The following is a 13898-nucleotide window of genomic DNA, read 5'->3' as shown; positions in this document are numbered from 1 at the left end:
TCTGCTTTTTTTGACAAAACAAAGCACAACAAACCAGATTCTTACATAAGATGGACTCAGTAGTAAAGTTTGCACATAAATTACCAATACTGATTTATAAAAGGTATTGTGCCCAATGTTTGATATAAAAATGCAATAGCTAAAGGTCGGCAGTCGGCACACACATAAAGATAATTGGGCCAAATTTGGGCTGATTTTCCCCCTTACTACAATCCTAGGTAAAGTCGATCATCTTTGTGGTTGAACCGATTATCTTATCAGATTTTTCTGTGGTGTGTTAAGAGTGATTGAATCTGCTTTGAAGCACATCTGATGCTTCGATAAATCGTAAATTGTTCAACATGTTCTTGTTGTGGGGGGGACCCGGAGGACAATCGCGCACAAACTCTGGAAAAATGTCACGTGAAACGGAACGATACCCAATCAGAAGGCGAGCTGATAATGGAAGCAGCATTTTTTCCACGCTAAGCACTAGTGATGTAGTCAAGACCACCTAAACCAAGACCAAGTCATGACCAAGACCAAGACAGGCCGAGACAAGACCAAGACTTGAAGGGTCGAGACCAAGTCAAGACCAAGACCAAAACAGGCCAAGACCAAGTCAAGAACAAAACCATTGCAAGTCACTGCATTAAAACACTTGGAATATTTGGAATATGCATATAATTAGGCACTTCTTGTCTGTGTGTGCGTGCGTGCGTGCGTGCGTGCGTGTGTGTGTGTGTGTGTGTGTGTGTGTGTGTGTGTGTGTGTGTGTGTGTGTGTGTGTGTGTATGCCAGAGAAGTTGAAAAGGTAAGCTAAGGCATTGCAGATGTGTGAGAATTTATCTTTGTCTATAAGCAAATAAAAGTGAACAAACACTAAAGAGCTGAAATCAACTTAACCATTTATTCTGAGTCTTTCCATGGCTTGCCATCCACTGAACACAATGCAGGTGTTTTTAGTAATAAAATTAGAAAAACTGTCATTGTTAGAAACTTAAACAATGCTTAAACAATGCCAACATCATATGCCAAACATGAATAAACTGCATAAAGTTAATGATAAAAAATTAATTTTTGATGTGCCATCAGTTGTGGTCTTGACGGGTCTTGAAATAAAATTCTGAGTCCTCTTTGTCTGAGACCGAGACGAGACCGAGTAAAAATGTGGTCGATTCCAAGACGAGACCAAGACCTTTAAAAAGTGGTCTTGAGACCGGTCTACAACACTACTAAGCTCCCTTTAATATATTCAACTTTGGGTGAAATGCTCAGCTCGTCAATGTCACTTCTCACTCTGCCGTCCAATCACAGTGGAGGAGAGGCGGGACCAATATCACAACAACCAACTGCCGCATTGTCAGAGACTCATAAACAAAGCAGAAGTATCATAACAATCAAAGTGCTTAGCTGAAAAAACCTTCAGCCATGTTTAAACACTTTGGTGTACACACTCCCTAACAACTGCAGTCCAGTGCAGCAGGCACAATCCAAAGTGAGATGGACATCAGAGATGTAAAAAGCAGTCAACAGTATTAATGCCATTTGTTTTCGCTTGTCGTCCCCATGTTTGTTTACTGTAAAGTAAACAATGTTTGGCCGTGAGAGACATTGTAAGATTTCCACAAGATTTCCTGTGTTTAAGACTTGTGTTGTTTGGGAAGAGAATCTGATGGTGTGCAGTGTGCTGTCATGGCCAATCTGATGTGATTTTAAAAATCTTTCAGTCTGGCCCTAGCTTTACAGTATAACCAGCTCAAATAACCAAACCAAACCCACCCAATGAGTCACTATTATTTATGACAGACTTTATGGAAACAAACAAAATATTAATATCTATGCAACTAAACAGATTATTACAGAAACAATAGCTCGCATATTGTTACCTCACAGGGTTTAACTTTCATTTATTGTTTATGCTAGCAGTTCGTGGGATGTCAACATTCAAAATTTCAACTAAAAATAACAATTATCCACATCAGAAACATGTTTAAATGACTCATTTTAGATAAAGCTTCAACCACAAATCAGGCTTTTGTGTATACCAGTGTTCCTAACTGGTAAAGCATTCTGCTAGCAACGCAAAGGTCATGAGTTTGATCCATGAAGACACACGCTGGGGAAAATAAACTTTGAGCTTGAATCACTTTGAATGTAAATGTACAAAGCAGCTCACAAACATCTTAGCACCATTTACATTGCCAATTTATCGTGAAATCATAAAACATGATACACCTACAGATGAAAATTTTTTATTATACATTTATATTCTCATGCTAGCTTCAAAGGACTTCCGAGGTTTGTCCAAACCTTCTGAGCCATGTCCTGTTAAAGTCCGTTTCTTAGTCAACCAATAATGCGTGTCCTTACACTATTATGCCTTTGTATTTCAATCTCTGGCACCGGGGTTTTTGTTAATTGCCCTTGCCAGCATTTGACTCATGTATTTGCAAATTCTCTGTAGTGCCTCACAGAACCAGAAGCAAGGATTTCGCTTTTAACCATGCCTGGCATTTTAAAAAGGTACAGTTTGTCTCCAAGTTGCTGCCCATCCAGGGCTGAATTTGTGGCGGCTGTCTGTGGGATGGTAATGGATCATACTTGTTTAATGCTTCACCAGTGGACACTAATCTTCAGGATCATTGTACAGGGTAGGGCTTCCTCATCAGAGCTGACCCATGAACACTACTTATAGTACAGTGTGCATGCGTGTGTGCGTGGCCATCTGGACCCCAATGCAACCAGAGTTTGAAAAGCAGCTCTGGACCAGACATAGCCAAACAAAAACCAGATGGACCCATGTGGGATTTGAGAAGGAAAGAAGGTTCACGGGGAGAGAAAGGGTGTCTTTCCTTACACCATCACTTTTAAAAACAAGTAGAGGCACATGCAGATGTACAAGCGTTTCCAAACCGCTGCTTGTCTCCACATGTAGCTGACAATAGCTGGGAGGCCGAGGACAGGCATACAGTCTCCAGACAAGTAAATCTTGCACATTAGCTGGGCGCTCTGACAATCTCGCAAGCGCCACATTGGACAAAAACGATCTCCTTGGGATAACAAGCACCAGAGTTTATAACATGATGGTTTTATGTGTTTATTCCAGTTGATTGGCACAATAAGCTGGTCAAATAAAAAGGGTACTCCGAGTCTTTCAGTGCCATTGACAGTGTCTTCCATGTTGGTCCATGTCAAGAAATCTGTGTTCCTCGCTACCTGCAGTGTGGGAAAAAAAAGAAAGTGAAAAAGTGAAACATTTGCATGCTACTTTTAGAGTGTGAATAAGCGTTGGTGTGTGTTGCTTGATACTTTAGTTAGACGTCCTTGGTTTCCTGATTTTATCTAAAGTGTTTGTTTTATATTGCTGTTTGTTAATGATAGGCAATTTTATGTTTTACATGATACTTTATGTACGTAAACTTCTTATAAATAATTAACAACTAATACATTTTAATTTTATTTCATGTTATTTTACAGTAATGGTCACATATTTTTTTTTACTTTGTTTGGAAGGGTCATGAATAATAATGATGAGCTCTGCTCTGATTGGCTGTTTAACAGCGAGGCTCATAAGGCTCATGTCAGTAGCTCACATTAGTAAACAGACCTTATATGTTTGAGCCTGTATCAGACAAAGATACAGATTTTGAGGAATAATCAGTTATTCTGAGATTGGAAATGGACGTTTTTGAGAGGAAAGTTTGTGTTTTTTCAGTATGGACCTGCAAAACGTAACTAAGTTAACGTCAATAGTAGAACTTTAGCCTAAATGCTAGAACAGGGGTCTACTAAACTAAACTTTTTGTGAGCAAGGGCTTCCACAATAGATTAAACAATCTGGAGGGCACATATTTTGATATAGCCTACTAAAAACCTTTTTGTTTTACTTGTTGATTTTATTTTATTTTACTCGTTGATATGTTTTATTATTGTTTAAAATGTTAGGTACATACAAGAAGCCAAGCTAATAAAAAAAAATATTACAATTAAGGCTATTAATAGAATAGCTTTGGTGGGTAACTCACAGACCCCGTGGGGGGAACCTGGTTCCCGCGGACACCATGTTGTAGACCATTGTGCTAACATATAGCTCTAACTCAGCAGTCACATCTTTGTTTTTAGCATTGTAACAACATTGTAATTAATTTGATGTGTAATTTAATGTTGGGGCATACATCTTAACGTCACAGTTGGTGTTATGTTGAGATTGGCCTGTTTTTTTAGTGGTCTTTTGCATGCACAAGGTTTACATAAGAATGTGGAAACAATCATGTTTAAAGGAACAGTATGTAGGATTGTGGCCAAAACTGGTATTGCAATCACAAAACGTGTGGCTAAAACTGGTACTGCAATCACACAGCTGGTGGCCAATATGCTAAACGACAACATAAACATCAGTTGAGGGCTGCAACTCCACTTTTTAAATGACAATATCCTGGCCGGACCGCTTTTGTGAGTGATGTAAGTATTTGAAATGAAAATGATTTCTTAATGTCTAGTGACATTTCAGGGCCATTTAATGATTAATTGATATAAATTTCTTACATACTGTTCCTTTAAGGCTAACGATATGTCATTACCATGTACAGAACTTATTTTTTGAAGTCATGTCTTTGCCTGTCATGTTTGTAGTGCTTTGTAGTTCTTCTGTTTGCTTATTGGTTCCCATGTTGATTGTTTTCCCAGGTGTTTCTAGTTTACCTTGTTAGAGTATATATAGCCCTACTGTTTCATTTGTCCTTTGTCAGTCAATGTTGATGTAATGGTTTGGTTTTTTGTCCTTGTTTTAAGTCTTTGGATTATATTGTTTCTGTTTTACCTGCCTTGTTTTGTGTTCATTTAATAAAGTGTTATTGCATGTGGATCCGCTGCCCCTGCCTGCCTTCACCCAACATTACAAAAAACAGTAAATTTCCACAGTTGCAAAAAATTGAGATAATATTATTTTGTATTTAAAATAATACATTTATTCATGTTTGAAACATCATTTTCAACTCAGAAATTAAGTTCTGTGACAAAGCTCTAGTCATCTACACCCAAAATGATGGGTTATTGTTTACCCACGGTTGGGTCAAGAAGGGGACAAACCTAACCACTGGGTTGATTTAACCTAGAAAATGTCTGTATCTGACCCAACCATGGGTTTAAACAACCCAGCATTTTGGCCTAAACAACCCAGTATAAGTAAATTCATAACCCAACAGTTAGGTTTGTCCCCTTCGACCCAACCATGCTTTGAAAAAACACAACATTTTTTAGAGTGTATGTATATCCAGTGTGGACTTTAATTTAATAAACAACTAAATAAGTAATTTTAATGAGTTTAATGTCTTTAAAGTGCCTATAGTTGAACGAACACCCTCTAAATCCTCTACAGTAAGTAGTTTAATCTTCTAAGATTTTGCATTTCGCTCTCGGTCTGCTTAGCGGTGAAAAAAGCCACTTAAGAGAAGGACCTGCTCCAGTTGAATGTCTTTTGTCATGCAAACTGTAACCTTTGAAAACCCATTTACTTCAGGTAGCCCAGAGAAACAATAGGATACAGTAGCATCCTCATCTAGAGTTACTGTACAGTACTGCTGACCTGCCAGAATCTTCCAATCCCACAGTCCTCATCTTCCACTCAGCCTCTCTCTCTTTCTCTCTCTCTCTCTGTGGGTGCAAATAAAGCACTCCAAACTATGACATCACGACTAGCCATTTGTTTTCAGTACATTGCCATGGCGATGCGACCGTAACCAGCGAGATGGCAGCAACTGCAGAGATGAAAGAGCATTAGCGCATCAGGACGGAGACGCACTCTAAGATCCGTCAAAATTCATTTTGTGTTTAGAATTTTCTCTTCACGTAAGCTCCGGTGAAAAGATCAGTGAAATTTGGGAAAAGTCATGCTGACCTCCTCAGTCTTTTTGGACTCCCACTGAATCGAGGCCAGTAAGGTTCTGAACCAATTACTCAGATCAAACATATCGCCTCATCTCTACCAAAAACACTCCACCACTTTTAAACATACAATATTAGCGTGCCAGATGGCAGAACAATAGCAAGGGTTACATCATGTAGTTGTTTAGCTAGACACTTGGCAACCTTTATGACATGAAGTTTTGACAGTTATAATTTTTCTTGTAAATCACTGTACCATGTCACCCCAATCCCTATTTATATTTCACATTGTTTGGACTAGCGTACCCTGATTTTGTTGAATGAATTTGCTGTTGAAAGAACAAAGGAAAATAAAAAAACTGTTATCAGTTTGTTGTGTAAGTACACACATTCACTTAGTGGAGTGTTTGTCTTTCATTCAGCCCCTAATTTAAAGTTTTTAGGTGCCATCCGGTAATGGACTATATTGTTTCCAGAAACCAAACTGATTTGTAATTTCACTGTCTTCTATACACCAGTAAAGTTTCATTTATTTTCTTTACATAGACCAACAGAAACAAATGAAACAGACCTTCCATGAGTTTTGAGACTGTGATGCATTGGTTAATGCTTCTGTAGAAGACAAGTTTTAAACAATACCCATAATCCTTAGGAATGATCCAGCTTGATCCACCAATCAGAGAAGTCACAGGTACCATGGAAATGGATACAGCTTTAAAAGAGCTTAAAGTTCATGTGAACCGGATGTCGCAATCAACTTTTTGTGACATATTTCAGAGTGAAACAGAATATCAAATGAGGAATAAGAGGGCGTGGTTTATGTTTCCACTTTAAATTGATTGGATATAGAAAAGTAGGCGTTTCATTCAGAAATGAAACTCGCAGCAGACTGACAGTTGGAGGGGGCGGGGTTAACAGATGCTAGTTGATGTTATCAAAGAATGAACATCACAAAAGGGCAGAAGAACTTTTTTAGATTTTGATCTAAGGAAGTTTATGACGGGAAGTGATAAAAAAAAGTGTATTGTCCGTTTTGATTTTATGGGGACTTTAAAGGAGGGGTGCATGATCTCTGACAGCCAATGTTGACAAATCACCCAAACAAACACACTCCTACCTTTTTTTGATAAGCCCGCCCCACACATATGCAACCCAGGCAACGATGTCGGTTAGTAGACACGCACCTTACTGCTGATTGGCTACAAGTGTGTTTTGGTCCGACTCCCTTTTCCAAAGTGTTTTTTAAAAAAAATCATGCACCCCACCTTTAAGATTGACCTCAAATTTCAATAAGTTTTGCTAATGATGTAACTCTAATGAGTCAGTTGCATACAGTATGAATATGTTCTAATAAATATGTATAACACGCTATACTTATTAATATTGATACAATTATAGATATTTTTTATATTAAATGATAATCTAAAGTTTAATTGTATTTATTTAAATTCATTTAATTTGATTTTAATTGTTTTATTTTTTTTAGATTTAATATTATACTATTACATTATTTTGAGTGTTTTCATGGGATGTGCCCTGTACTTTACTACCACCTGAAAGATGCAGTTAATGTACATAGCTTTTTTAGTCCCTTCTGCGTTTTTATTTTTATTATGTTTACTGCATCAAATCAAAGTTTGTTTGTCAAATATTGTGATTTATTTCTGAGCTGGCTTCTTTGGTTCATGGCTCAGAACCAACTAGATAACCTATTGCCTAAGGCCTATTTTTTTGTAGAGTTGATTTGCTATGAATTTGTATCATACATAATCAGAACATAGTTTGTTAGTTTTTTTTTTCATAAAACCATTCCAGCATCTATAGCTATATTAATTAAAATAACCGATTAATCTACACATAAGTATATCTACTCATCTCCTATTAACCTATCCTATCCTTTGGACTCTGGAGGAAACCAGAGTAAACCCACATTGACGCAGAGAGAACATGCAAACTACTGTAAGAAAGACCTGACCCAGCCAAGGCTCAAACTGGGGACCCTTCTTGCTGTGAGGCAATAGTGCTACCCACTGAGCCACTGTGCCGTTCTCAGATCGTAAATAAAGGTTTGAAAGAGATCAAACAAATAGGCATGTACTACCATGAAATTGTGTTGTTGGAATCCTTTATATAAATGACTTTAGACTTTTTTAGTGTGTTAGCACCTTCAAAAATCTATAGTACTATAAATCTATAAATCTATATACTGTATCCTGGCCAGGAACACACCAACACAACTTTTCTACCATGAGCTCAGCGTTGCACAGGCTCTCTGATTCAAGATCAAAAGTCTGACTTAAAAAGTCTGATTGACAAAGACCTCAGGTTAGTCAGACCTGGTCTTGGGTGGGGGAATGAAGTATCAGTGTTAAATGCGAAAGAAAGTAGAAGAATTAAAGTGCAGAGTTCTTTCTGAGGCCTGGTCCATGGTTAAGACTGATAACATTGATAACTTGCTACATTCTTTCCTTTGGGTTCATGGTTGGCCAGAGTTTATAGCCCCATATCCTGTGCTGAGTAAGATTGGAGAGCTATTCTGTGATAAATTAGTTCTCCATAAATTTTTTGTTATAGATTTTTCAATAATGATATCCAGAACATTCTGTGTGTGCCAACTGTCCTTACATTTGAAAGACGACAGCATGCTTTAAAGTTCCATCATCTCATTGCTTTCATGATCCATCTGAAACAAAACAGAACAGATCCAGTCACAATTTTGACACGGTATCAACATGTAAGATGTATAATTGGCTATAAAACCCAATTCATGACATTTAGGGCAACTTCACAAAACTATTGCAGCACTTTTGACAGTATATTTCTGCACAAAAACCTACAGTATCTTATTCGGTACACTCTCAAAAAACTATTACTGGGACGGTACCATTTAGGCACAGATATTATGTACCTGTAAGGGAACCAATATGTACCTTTGTGGCACTTATATGTAAGTACAAATGTGTAGTATTTGAAAGGGTATCACCCCAGTGAGAGCTTTGTAGCTTTATTCTGACAGTGTACCACCCACAACAACAAAGTGCTTAAAGGGATAGTTCACCCAAAAATGAAAATTTTGTCACAATTTTGCTGTTCTAAACCTGTATGAATTTTTTTTCAACTGTATGGTTACAATCATTTATCAAAACATCTTCTTTTGTGTTCATCATAATAAAAAACTCATACAGGTTTAAAACAACATGAAAGTGAGTAAGTTATGACAGAATTTTTATTTTTGGGTGAACTATCCCTTTAACTGTGCTGGATTACCAATGCATCGTGTGCAAGTCTCAGTACATGTACAGTATGCACTGACAGCACATTTATTTTAAGTGATTTTGTATGAGCGGGTGCATCCCCTGAGATTTGATTCCCTGACCTTGGCATTACTAGTGCCATGCTTTACCATTTGAGCTATAGGAAAGTGAAAGACATTTGGCAGATGCTTTCATCCAAAGTGACTTACAGTGCATTCAAGTTAAAATTGTATTATTATGTGTGTTCCCTGGGAATCAAACCCACAACCTTTGCACTGGTAACACAATGCTCTACCAACTGAGATACAGAAACGCATTTAGGTTCCCAGATTGCAATGGCAGAACACTGCTGTGCATTTCAAGTAAAGTATAGCAGACTGTGATACTTCATAACCTAGCAACCTCGCCCGCAAGATTTGAGTACAGATATTTGGGGGTGTTTGCACTATAGCACAAACAACGCTATCAGCAGGGGCAATTTATTGTTTGTGAATTAATCCCCCTAGTCTTTGTTCAAGCTAAAAAACAGACCAACATGATCTCTATGCAAAGCCCTGTTTTTTCATGTTCCCTCTCAAGACTTTTGATATTCTAATTTCTTCGTCTACTGACACGGCTGGGAAACGACCAGCTGCTACTCCAAAGACTGACGCTATGATCTATTTGTGTAAGTCATCATTTCAGCCAGACTGCTTGTTGATAAACTTTATCTTAATTTAGCAGAATTTTACTACTACTTATACACAAACACAAAACTAGAGGTCACGTCTTACCCCTGCAATTCCCCAAAGCCCTGCAGACTTTCTCTGTCTCTGACATCACAGCTGTCTCAGGGACAACAGAGCCTCCCTCTTTTATTCCAAACAGATGGAAAAATAAATAACAGATCCAGTATGATTCTGAAGCCAAGCAGAACCAACCGTCCACTCCCTGTGACATATCAATTATCACTGATAAATAATTCCCTTTCTTCTAATGGCTCCACACAGAGACTGCTGTAATAGTGCGCTCACCCTAGGAAAGAATGCCTGTTTACTTACTGGAGATTTCTTTCTTCCTTACCTGAAGAATATTTACTTGAATAGGAACAAATCACTATGTAACACTGCTTCTACCTAAGTTTCACTATTACTGTTTTGGAAAAGGGCCATGCCAGGAAATTTCCATTTTAAAAGTGTGACTTTTATTTTTCAATAACAATCTTATAACTTTTTTTAAAAACAAAATTAAAACATTCTGTCATCTGTGACATCACTGGCTAATAAATAGTTAATACATTGTAGTGTGCCAAATTTTGTAAAGGTTCACACTGTATATGTTTGGATATGTCTTCTTCATGTTTTTAAACAGTCAAATCAAGTAAAAGGTTGATGATTACAGTTCTACAATGACTTTTTATGTTAACTATACAGAATCAGGCAAACACATTGTCAGGAAAAGCTGTCACTGGGGCAGTAACCTTTAAAGGTATGTATACATTTGGTACCAATATGTATCTCTGAGGTACTAATATCCACTCTTTGGGACAAATATGTACCTCTTTGGTACTAATATGCACTCTTTGCTACAAATATGTACCTCTGAGCTACAAATATACACTCTATGGTACAAATATGCACTCTTTGGTACTAATGGTACTAATATACACACTTTGGTACAAATGTCTACCTCTGAGCTACAAATATACTCTTTGGTTCAAATATACACTATTTGGTACTAATATAAACTCTTTGGTACAAATATGGACTTCTGAGGTACCAATATATACCCTTTGGTACAAATATGTACCTCTGAGCTACAAATATACACTTTTTGGTACAAATATATACCTCTTTGGTACTAATATGCACTCTTTGGTACAAATATGTACTTCTGAGGTACTAATATACACTTTTTGGTACAAAAATGTACCTCTGGGCTACAAATATACTCTTTGGTACTAATATGCACTCTTTGGTACTAATATTGAGTCTTTGGTACAAATATGGACTTCCGAGGTACTAATATACACGGATTGGTACAAATATGTACCTCTGAGCTACAAATACACTCTTTGGTACTAATATGCACTCTTTGGTACTAATATTGAGTCTTTGGTACAAATATGAACTTCTGAGGTAACAATATACACTCTTTGGTACTAATATGCACTCTTTGGTGCAAATATGTACCTCTAAACTACAAATATACACTATTTGGTACTAATATGCACTCTTTGGTACAAATATGTACCTCTTTGGTACTAATATGCACTCTTTGGTACAAATATGTACTTCTGAGGTACTAATATACACTTTTTGGTACAAAAATGTACCTCTGGGCTACAAATATACACTATTTGGTACTAATATGCACTCTTTGGTACAAATATGTACCTCTTTGGTACTAATATGGACTCTTTGGTACAAATATGTACTTCTGAGGTACTAATATACAATCTTTGCTACAAATATACACTCTTTTCTACTAATATGCACTCTTTGGACAAATATGTACCTCTTTGGTACTAATATGGACTCTTTGGTACAATTATGGACTTCTGAGGTACTAATATACACGCTTTGGTACAAATATGTACCTCTCAGCTAAAAGTCTACACTTTTTGGTACAAATACCTCTTTGGTCCTAATATGGACTCTTTGGTACAACTATGTACCTCTTTGGTACTAATATGCACTCTTTGGTACAACTATGTACCTCTTTAGTACTAATATGCACTCTTTGCTACTAATATGCACTCTTTGGTACAAATATGTACTTATAAGGTACTAATATACACTCTTTGGTACAAATATGTACCTCTGAGCTACAAATATACACTCTTTGGTACAAATATTTACCTCTTTGGTACAAAAATGAATGCTTTGGTACTAATGTGTATCTCTGAGCTACTAATATACACAGTTTGCTACAAATATAAGGGCCCTATGATTTCTGCAATGGGGAAACGCAGACAAAATCACAGAATCCAAGCATAAAAATGGAATTTACTGTACATCGCAGAATGTCACAGATTTTGGCAAATTTTGCATTCAGTCATTTTTAAAACTCATAACTTAGTTTCAAATGCTAGCAAATAACAGAAATATGCAGAAACATTTCCTTTTGTGTAATGTTGGACATTAAGAAAGGTACGTCCGTTTCTCGTTATGCATGGCAAACAACGACAAGTGTTGCCTCATCAGAACGCAAAAAGGTTTTCATCAAAGCCCGGAACACAGCAGACTAAAGGCACAGTACACTTTCTTCCTGCATCCGCCTTGTTCGCGCACACGTCCACACAACGCAACAATCTTCACATCTATTTACCAGCGTGGATAGCTCGTATATGTTCCTCAGACATGAGGGCTCACATCCGAAGTGCGTCTACAGAAGCATCGGCACCGGCTGTCAACACACACGTGATCACTGAACTAAGTTTTCTTTCTTGTTTACAGTAAGTTAACATAAACAGCTGGATGTTAATCAGTATATTGAAGCAGTGCAGTCCTAAAGCTGTCTTAGGTCTTAAAGTGACAGTAGCCTCCTGCTTTCTGTGTCAGAAATGTTCATTACGCACCAAAAATGAAAATAACTCACTACTCTCAGCTAACTTTTGCAGCTGCACATTTTTTTCATACAGTGAGGACTGCAGTGTTTTATTTGTATGTATTGCTAATGTTAAATCAGATTGTTGTTTCATAAATAATATATTTACATTTATTACAAATGCCTGAAAATAAAAAACACATTGCGGTGAATGTTCGTTTAAAGTTTTCAGTTGATAAGATTTAGATTGTATTCTACTCATAAACCTAACAAAATATGTAGTGATGAAATATGAATATCTTTATTTTTTATATGAAGCATTAATACTGCTTGCCAGCAAATCTGAACAACAGAGCAAGATCTCCAGAGAATGAAAGGAAATGTAAAAGGAAATTGCTGATATCCATAGCAATAAAAGCTACCGCAGTGGATTTATATTTATATATACAGTAGTAATAAAAACAGTTGGCATTTTAAGTGAAAGCGGGCATAGCTTAAGAATGGGAGTTTTAATATAATTTTATTACATCACCAGCTTACCTTTAGGCTGGAAGCCAAACTTTTAGGCAGGTACCCAAATCCACTGACACAGTACAGTGCAGTAGGTTGACCTGATTTTGGTTTGATTAGGCAATGCAATGGAAATTGTTTATATATAACAATAACTGACATTTAACACACATGATTAATTTAATTCCCAGTGACTGTCACATCTGTTCAGCACTCTATATTAAAACCATTACCAAACATTACCACTATAGAACCAGTATCATCCTGCTGAAAGATGATCAAATACAACACGTCAATGACCTGGTGATGTTGGACACATTATGCACTGAGGTAAATGGACTTCACGGATTATTGCAGAATATGAGACAGAAACCAATGACCTAATGGAAACCGTCTGTTTCTATACGAGTCAATATTAGAACTGCAAATAAGAACTATGCGTGTTATGACAATGCAATGTTCAAAGGAATACAAGAAACACAAAATTTATGAAGAAAACCTCAACAAATAAACACAACAAGAGAGTAAAGGAAATAACATTTGACAGTTTTCCCTGCCATTCACTTGTTTGCCAACACAGTCCAAAAACCGAATGATGTCCAATCTGGGCAAAAAACCATATTAACAGCGTAAATATTTATGGCTCCAAGGCTCTTTCAATAAATTAAAGGAATAGTTGACCCCAAAAATATAAATGATGTCATTATGTGCCCAACCCTCATGACATTTCAAACCTGATAC

General features: G+C 37.0%; 1 long non-coding RNA gene across 2 annotated transcripts in view; it reads right to left on the bottom strand.

The window, feature by feature from the left end:
* Window positions 1–1769: 1769 nt before the first annotated feature.
* Window positions 1770–13898, bottom strand: part of LOC135734493 (uncharacterized) — a 107994-nt gene continuing 95865 nt past the window's right edge. For both annotated transcript variants that reach the window (XR_010527365.2, XR_010527366.2), the window contains exons 3-4: window positions 8491–8548; window positions 1770–3198 (exon numbers count right to left, since the gene is read on the bottom strand). This is a non-coding gene — a long non-coding RNA (uncharacterized lncRNA). The remainder of the gene's footprint in view (window positions 3199–8490; window positions 8549–13898) is intronic.

The sequence above is a fragment of the Paramisgurnus dabryanus genome, chromosome 1 (assembly GCF_030506205.2).
Source record: "Paramisgurnus dabryanus chromosome 1, PD_genome_1.1, whole genome shotgun sequence".
Lineage (NCBI taxonomy): Eukaryota > Metazoa > Chordata > Actinopteri > Cypriniformes > Cobitidae > Paramisgurnus > Paramisgurnus dabryanus.
Note: the sequence above shows the minus strand (reverse complement) of the source record. Positions and strands in the feature narration are given on the sequence as shown.